The sequence below is a fragment of the Lissotriton helveticus genome, chromosome 5_1 (genome assembly GCF_964261635.1).
Source record: "Lissotriton helveticus chromosome 5_1, aLisHel1.1, whole genome shotgun sequence".
NCBI lineage: Eukaryota > Metazoa > Chordata > Amphibia > Caudata > Salamandridae > Lissotriton > Lissotriton helveticus.
In genome coordinates, this window is record NC_136065.1 from 276,421,845 (window position 1) to 276,431,277 (window position 9,433).

Genomic DNA, 9,433 nt, shown 5'->3' on the forward strand with positions numbered 1-9,433 from the left:
TATATATATATATATATATATATATATATATATATATATATATATATATATATATATATATATATATATATATATATATATATATATATATATATATATATATATATATATATATATATATGTCCAATATTCAACTGCAATAATGCTATCACTTAGAGTTTTCAGCAAACACCAGTCTTGGTATTTATTTCAGGTTACGCGTTTCACTCGCAGAACGAGCTTGGTCGCACAATGAAACAGGGGAAGAGAAAGGCATTACAAATAGGCAAACCTGGAAACTGACATAGGACAAATACAAGGTATGTTACTACATAGCCAAGTGGCATCCATTTTGTAGTGTGTTGCCTATGAAGGCATATTGTGGAGTATTCACTCATACCCCCACTCTCACAGAAATTGGTCAAAGCAATTAAATTAAAATAATTCTTGCAGTTTCAAGTCGTGTGCAGCAGATTAAGTCTCTGAGAACAAAATATATATAACGTATATATAATTGTTTGTCAAGTTCTTGCTAACTATACGGAGAATATAACTTATTACGGAATAGTGTCATATTTTCTCAAAGCTTAGCCTTTCAATAATATAATACAATATAATATACATTTCCTTCGGACTAGTGCCCGTAAAAGGCAATGGGGTATATGTTTGCATCAGAGGGTTCCACTCGGCTTTGTGTGTGTATATATATATATATATTATACACACAAAGTCACCCCAAAAACGGAAGGAGCCAACACAGGTAGGTCTGCCTCATATTTAATGGAAGTTGGAGTGAGAGTCACAGAGAGGCACATGCAAACAATTGAGCCTTTAGCCGACGCGTTTCATGCTTATGCACTTCATCTTGGGCTTGGCCGGACCGGAAATGCACTTAAGAATTTTCAGAGCACCTGGATGTCAAGTAAGTACCTGCCCCAGTGGGCGTGGCTGACCGCTCAGCCTCCTGGTACTTGCGGTGCACGAGTATTTCTCCAGTGAGTTCAAAGTGCATCCCAGCAGTTCCATAAAATTAATAAAACCCCAGTGGGCTGATGTGCTCAGTCTGATCGTTTCACCCACAGTTCTGCACTTCCAAAACGGGCTCCTGTCCCCGATGGTTCTGCCGGTTTGGCGTTCGCCGGGGTCTGCTTTCAATGCAGCGAGCTCCTTCCACGGCATAGGCAAGCCGTTATTTATTATACACACAAAGTCACCCCAAAAACGGAAGGAGCCAACACAGGTAGGTCTGCCTCATATTTAATGGAAGTTGGAGTGAGAGTCACAGAGAGGCACATGCAAACAATTGAGCCTTTAGCCGACGCGTTTCATGCTTACGCACTTCATCTTGGGCTTGGCCGGACCGGAAATGCACTTAAGAATTTTCAGAGCACCTGGATGTCAAGTAAGTACCTGCCCCAGTGGGCGTGGCTGACCGCTCAGCCTCCTGGTACTTGCGGTGCACGAGTATTTCTCCAGTGAGTTCAAAGTGCATCCCAGCAGTTCCATTTTAATATGAGGCAGACCTACCTGTGTTGGCTCCTTCCGTTTTTGGGGTGACTTTGTGTTTATAATAAATAACGGCTTGCCTATGCCGTGGAAGGAGCTCGCTGCATTGAAAGCAGACCCCGGCACTTCTTACCAGCTATACACATAACTTTACTTTTAATAATATTGATCTTCATGCAATGAGCTACATATATATATATGTATATCTATATATAAAATTCTATATTTTGTACAACTATATTTTGTACATCGATCCTTTTTCCCGATATTTTTGTCCTTACCTGTTTAAGTATAGGGAGTTGATATATTGCATTCTATTTTTTTGCATCAATATTTTTAACTTCTATATTTTTTAAATTGATATTTTGTCAGTGAACCGTTTTTATGTAAGTGTACAGGTGAACAGTAAAAGGGTTACTACTTTATTGGCTTCAGGGTGTGAACAGCCTTGTTCGTTATAAGTAGTCAGGTCCAGAGTAAGTTTGGGTTGCTCCTCTTTTGAGTTGTTGTATGGGAGACAACCTAGGTCTCTCCTGGAGAGGATGAAAGAGGCCTGGGAAAGGGAATGGGAGGAAGAAACCCGAGGATTCCTAGAATATACCCAAGGACTCAAGTCCAGAATCGGAAAACTCAGAAATCTGACATTTTCCAACTTAGAAAATACCCAGAATAAAAAAATGGAGACTGTTACAGGTGAATGACTGGTTGTTGATACTCCTGCTCTCCTCCTCCTCAAAAGCGGAATGGAAGTGACCCAACAAAATAGTGGGTACGGTAGGGAATACCACTTCCATACTAATATTATAAAGAGAGAGCCCATACCTTTGAGGCGGGAAAGCTCCGGAACCACAGCGCCAATCGGAACACCCAATACAGCGTTGCAAAACACAGTATCAACAGATGGACATAGGCTATACAGCAGCCCACCATATACATTAGAAGGGGAAAAGAACGTTAGGGGCAAAGTAGTCCTTTGTGGGCGTGTGCGTTTTGCTGGAAAGCGATGGGCATGTGCATAGAGCGATGGGCGCGGCATTAAGCAAAAGCCTGCTGGATTATAAGACTTGCTAGATTATAACACTTGCGAGAAGCGTTCTGGGTGGGACTAGTGTTCCAATACGAGCGGGCGTTGCATTTAGCATTGTTGTGGGCGTTGGCCGTTGACGCGATGTGGGGCGTCTAAGTTGCGCCGGCTGGAGCGGACAAACACGTTCGGGGCTGGAGCGGACACTGTTCGCATGTTGCAGTGGCGTCAGGTGGAGCGGACAAACAAGTTCGCGGCTGGAGCGGACACAGACGTTCCCATATTGCATGAAGGACACGGCTTTGGAGTGGACGCATTCATCTGCGGGTGCTAAGTCGGGTGCTGAGGCGATTCAGCGTTGCAGCGGCGTGAAAACACATTTCACGGACTGCTGTTTAACACACGCACAGCATCACGGGGCCGCTGTCGGGCACTGTCAGCCCAAGGGACTTAACAGCAGCCACACGCGCTAAACATTGGCGCTGCAGAGGCACCTATCACTGTGGCGCTTCCTGCCACTGGCTGCACAAGCGAAGGCACATGTTCGACCGCAATGGACACCTAGCGTTACCGTCTATGCACAGCTCAACTGGACAGTAAAAAACGAGTTTTAAAATACATTTGCCTTGCCTATTTCCACCATTGCAGACATTCTATTTCATCCCCGGACAACGTCGGGACGGGCAGCTAGTATAAAATACAGGTACAGCCCAGAAATGTACAGTTGTATCACATAAACCTGCTAAAGAAATGGTTTGGTCCTCCTCCCAAAACAAAACAACTCACATTACCTACTTACCTAAATACAATAGACCAGCTAGAGATGAGTGTCTCCTTAACTGTGGAGCAAAAGACCTCATTTCACACAGTCTTAAAGTCCTTTTCTTCTCTCTTCTACGACCTACCGGGTAGGACTATGTTGACAGAACACACCATTGTATCTCCTCCCAGGACTGTAGTAAAACAAAGCCCATACAGGATACCTGCAGCCCAGAGAGAGTCTGTAAAAAGCCAGATCAAAAGCATGCTAAAAATGGGGGCCATATGGCCATCCCAAAGTGCATGGTCCTCCCCTATAGTATTAGTACCCAAACCAGACGGCTCAATTAGGTTTTGTATTGACTTTCGTGCCATAAATGCTGTATCAAAGTTTGACTCCTACCCTCCGCCAAGAGTCGACAAATTGATAGAGAAGTTAGTGGATGCCCAGTATATCACAACCCTGGACCTCACTAAAGGTAACTGGCAGGTTCCCCCTAAAAGAGAAGATCAGGAGAAGACTGGCCTTTTCTTCTCCTGCTGGATTATATGAGTTCACAGTCCTACCCTTCGGTCTCCATGGGGCTCCTGCCACGGTTCAAAGATTAATGAACAAAATACTCCAGCACCACCAAATCTATTCATCGGCCTACCTTGACGATATTGTAATTTTCAGTCCCTCCTGGGAAGAACAGCTACAACAACAGGCAGGTCTGCACATTAATGCAAAAAAATCAAGGGTAGGGTTTAAAAAGGTTAGATACCTCGGGTACATTCTAGGCAACAGAGTTTTAGAACCACAAAAAGACAAAGTGAAAGCCATCCTTGACACCCCTTTCCTTCATCCAAAAAGGAAGTGAGAGCCTTCTTGGGATTACTGGGGTATTACAGAAGGTTTATACAACACTATTCAGACATCGCTGGACCCCTCAATGATCTGTTGAAAAAGGATTCTTGTGTCCCTCTGTAGCGGTTAAAGAAGCATTTCAACACCTAAAAACTGCTATCACCACCGGTCCTGTCCGGGAAACAACCTTTACAACGCAACTTTTACAACGCACTACCATTACAACGAAACTTTTACAACGCAAAAACTTTTACAACGCATACCATTACATCGCATGTTTTTACAACGCAAGTACCTTTACAACGCATACCATTACAACGTAAGTATTGGTAAGTATATAATTATATTTAAAATTTTATATGTTTGGGTTTTTTTAAGGGGTATTTTTAGGGTTCAGGGTCAGTTTTTGGGTAAAGGGGTATTTTTAGGGTTCAGGGTCAGTTTTTAGTTTTTGGGTAAAGGGGTATTTTTAGGGTACAGTGTCAGTTTTCAGTTTTTGGGTAAAGGGGTATTTTTAGGGTTCAGGGTCAGTTTTCAGTTTTTGGGTAAAGGGGTATTTTTAGGGTTCAGGGTCAGTTTTCAGTTTTTGGGTAAAGGGGTATTTTTAGGGTTCAGGGTCAGTTTTCAGTTTTTGGGTAAAGGGGTATTTTTAGGGTTCAGGGTCAGTTTTCAGTTTTTGGGTAAAGGGTTTTTTTTAGGGTTGAGGGTCAGTTTTGGGTTTTTGGGGTACAGGGGTATTTTTAGGGTTCAGGGTCAATTTTGGGTTTTTGGGGTACTGGGGTATTTTTAGGGTTCAGGGAAAGTTTTGGGTTTTTGGGGTACAGGGGTATTTTTAGGGTTCAGGGTCATTTTGGGGTGTTTGGGGTGCAGGGGTACAGGGTAAAACAAAAATTTTTAAATTAATTTAATTAAATTAAATTAAATTATATTAATTTCAATTAATTTAAAATAAAAAAAATAATATATACTTACCAATACTTACGTTGTAATGGTATGCGTTGTAAAGGTACTTGCGTTGTAAAAACATGCGTTGTAATGGTATGCGTTGTAAAAGTTTTTGCGTTGTAAAAAATTCGTTGTAATGGTATGCGTTGTAAAAGTATGCGTTGTAACGTCATACATCCCTCAAACCTCTAGCCACGTTAATAAGGACCTCCCCGCTACTGACGGGAATACGTTGGGAGGAGGGCTGGGAGGACCAGCTTTCCCTCTACGCAGATGACATGCTAGTTTACTTAACTAACCCGGAACAAGGGATACCAGCACTCCTGCATCTCTGTGACAGCCATGGTACAGTATCGGGGTATGCGCTGAACTGGAACAAGTCTGAGATGTATGTCCTGAAGGGCCCGGCTCCAGCGTTACCGATGGACTGCCCCCTAAGGACTGCGGGATCCTCCTTCAAATACTTAGGTATTCATGTTACGAAGGATCCAGCAGAATTTATGGATAAAAACCTGGGACCTCCTATGGCGCGACTCAAACAGGATGTTAAGTTCTGGGCTGGACTGCCCATAACGCTGCTGGGGAGGGCAGCATTATACAAAATGATGTCCTTGCCCCGGTTTTTGTATGTACTCGAAAATGCTCCCTACCCGGTGACCCCGAGATTTTTTCACAAAGTCGCAGCATTGGTTTCGACCCTGTTATGGGGGAACCTCCCGGCACGCATTGCGCAACCCAAGCTACATAGGGGCTGGTATGATGGCGGAATTGCGTTGCCTAATCTGAAATTGTATTATTGGGCGGCGCAACTGAAGCCTATCAACCATTGGTTGCATACTCCGCAAACTGAACCGGCATTCCGAGCGGACAGGGCACAACTGGGTGCGGTTGGTCTGCTGGCCCCGTTATACGACCGTCGCAAACTTAACACATTGGTGGGTTCCACTAGACTGACTGCGACGCTGTGGCATACGGCGACAGCGGCACTAGGCTGGAAGGGGAAACTGACCAAACTTACTCCACTGTGGGACTCCCGAGCTCTAGGTAACATGAGAAACAGCAAAGGTTTTTCACATTGGGATACTATAGGGATATCCACGGTGGGGGGCCTCTGGGAAAGGGGAGGTGTGATACCTTTCGATAGGTTGAGGGCGTTATACGACATGGGAGAGAGGGAATTGTACAGGTACATACAGATCAAACATGCGTTGCTCGCGGTCGTACCCCCTGACGAGGAATTGCCAGAATCCTCCCCGCTCGAGGACCGCTTCCTCACAGAGTTTATGACCGACCGTGCGACATCACTTACATACCGTAAACTACTTAACAACATGCCGGACCCAATGACCCTATTGAAAGAGAAATGGGAGGGTGACACGTGTGAGATGGACGAACAGGCATGGAACGAGGCGATGGCATCGCCCAAGGAAGTAGGCATCTCCGCAAGACTGAGACTAGTGCAATTAAAAGTTTTACACAGGATATACTACACTAGGACACTGCTACACCGCATTAATAGAGCACAACACCCTTTTTGCTTGCGTGGGTGCGGGGAGGAGGGCACCTTTTACCACACTATTTGGGACTGCCCTCTCATCCAAGAGTTCTGGAAGCAAATAATGCGTACGCTGTCACAAGCGATGGAGATCTCTTTACTGCCTGAACCACGAAGGTGCCTGTTAAATATATGGGAACCCACTGATTTGTCCAGACACGGTCGAACTTGTGTCACAGTGGGCTTGATAATAGCGAAACGAGACATAGCACAGAAATGGGGGGCGGCGGACGTACCAACTAAGACACAATGGTGCCTCCACATGGACAGAGTTATGGTGACAGAGAGAGCGGTTTACTCTGGCAGGGCGTGTTCAGGGAAATGGAATAAAATCCGGACCAAATGGAATGAATACAGAGGGGAGATTTGTGAACCCCTACCAGTAGATGATCAGGACTTGTCAGATGAAGAGGGGGAAGAGGTGTAACACACATTTGGGACCCAGTGGGGAAAGGGGTCTACGAAATTAGACACACCATGATACTATAGGAGGGGGTCGAGGGTTGGTAAGTGAGGAGCCTAGAGGGTAACGTCCGAGGGACCCTAACCAATGCCACGAATTGGTGCTAATGGGGGGATGGAGGGACCAGAGGGTGGGAATCCGGGGGAAAGGATTCTGCACTTAGTTGAGGCGACCGAATAGACAGAATGTCTGACCATAATGTGATTCCTCGAGTTTTTGTTATGTGCTGTTGTTGTTTAAAAAGAGAAAACCAAGAACATATACTGATAGGCAAAATAATGCATATAATGTACCTTTTTAGTTTTTACATGAAGTGGTTAAGGCGGTGATGCATTAAGTGTCTTGCTGAACCCAGTTTGCTTTCACCGCATATCGACGACAGAATTGTGATGGCGGCCGGCCCTATGGGTTGTAGGCCTAAGGCTGTGTATCATGAAGGTGCAATAAAAGTTTTTGGCAAAAAAAAAACAACAAAAAAAACAGAGCTACCCACTTGAGACGACAGAGTGAGAGACCAGGTTAAGACTTGTTTAACTTAGGTTACATCAAAGATGTCCTCAAAGAGCACTAAGTCGGCAGTTGAGTGGAGGGTTGGGATTAGGACCCCTCAAACATCCAAAAAGGGAAAACAGGTCAATGTTCAGGTCAAAGCATAGATAGTCCGTGACTTTTGCCTTTGCAGCCTGCATCTCATTGGTACGGCAATGCTGGGATGAAGGGTAACACCTCAGCTCCAACTGAGACTCAGCATTTCACTGCTGTGTACTTGTCCTCATTACAATGTTAGCCATCTTCCATCCTGTGCGTGGTCTGTGCACTACGTGGAGGTTGGTTTTGCTTGGCTACTCTAAACGGCTTCCAAGAGAAGGACTCAGAATAAATACAATTAGATCATTAGCCACTTCTGATCTTCCAAGATAGGTAAGGTACGCGCTCACCCTTTATCACATGAAGACGGAGACCTTTCTGTTCCACTAAGTTCTCTCATTAATTCCTATGTAAGGACTTGGGGCTTTATTTAGAGTTTGGTGGATAGATTACTCCATCACAACGTGACACATATCCCGTCCGCCTCATCACAAGTGCATTATATCCTATGGTACAACGTGACACATATCCTGTCCGCCTCATCACAAGTGCATTATATCCTATGGTACAACGTGACACATATCCCGTCCGCCTCATCACAAGTGCATTATATCCTATGGTACAACGTGACACATATCCCGTCCGCTTCATCACAAGTGCATTATATCCTATGGTACAACGTGACACATATCCCGTCCGCCTCATCACAAGTGCATTATATCCTATGGCACAACTTGATCAACTTCATCCAAAGCCAGAAGGAGACATAAGCACAAAACATTCCATTATAGAACCCCATCGTAGTCCAACTTTGAGGTTTTTTTTAGCTGGATTCTCAGTTTTCCCCTATGCATTAGACCATAACATTTAGCAAATTCCCTTGCAGCAAGTCTTACGGCACAGTACCCCCCTCCGCACCGTGTTTAGACTCATCTCTTCCACGTATTAAATCGAGGATATTGTGCAAGCAAAACCCCGGGGTCTGAGTGCAATTTACACAGTATCTGTGGTTTGACACTGTGCACCATTATTGTGCCTGAGTTCAGATTTACCTCCTCGCTCGGGGCAAGGCCGTTGGTTCGCACTGAGGGCACCTCGAAAATCAGTACTTACTCCCAGTTTCTGCGACCTCCTTTCCTAATGTCTGAACCACATACTCAATGAAGAGAAAGCCCCTTCCTTTGTGCCACAGCGCACTGAAGAACATGCTGCCTGCCTCGAGGCACAAGTGCAGCGGTAGGAAGGGCGCCTCCATTTCAAAGTCCCACGAATTATTTTCAGAATAGATTTCACCCACATCACGCGTTTCCCCGTCTCGTTCATTCCAGGAACCCTCTGTCTGCGCTCAGTCCACTGCGCACGACTTGATGCCGTGGCATTATAGCGCCCAGCGTGCCACTCTCTGAACAGCACAGAAGCCGGTGAGAAAGAGCCCCCGAGCTGTCCAATAAGTTAGGAATAAATAGAGCCTGCTTAATACAGAGCACACTGCACGAAAAACCGTAAACAGACTTAAATCCACGATATTCTATTTAACAATCTGGCACTGCATAGATTACGGGGGACCTTTACTCCCTATCTGAAGCAGTTCAATTGGAATTCCCTCACAGAACTCAAAAAAAGAAGGGAGAAAAACCCTGTATGAAAGAAAATTCATTTATCATTTCCTTTGGCGTGCCGAAAGCTTAAAGCATCAGTCTTTTTGTACCCAGCCCACTCCTGCTGCTTCAGGGCGCTCTGAGGGGGCAGGCATCGGGGGTGTGGGTC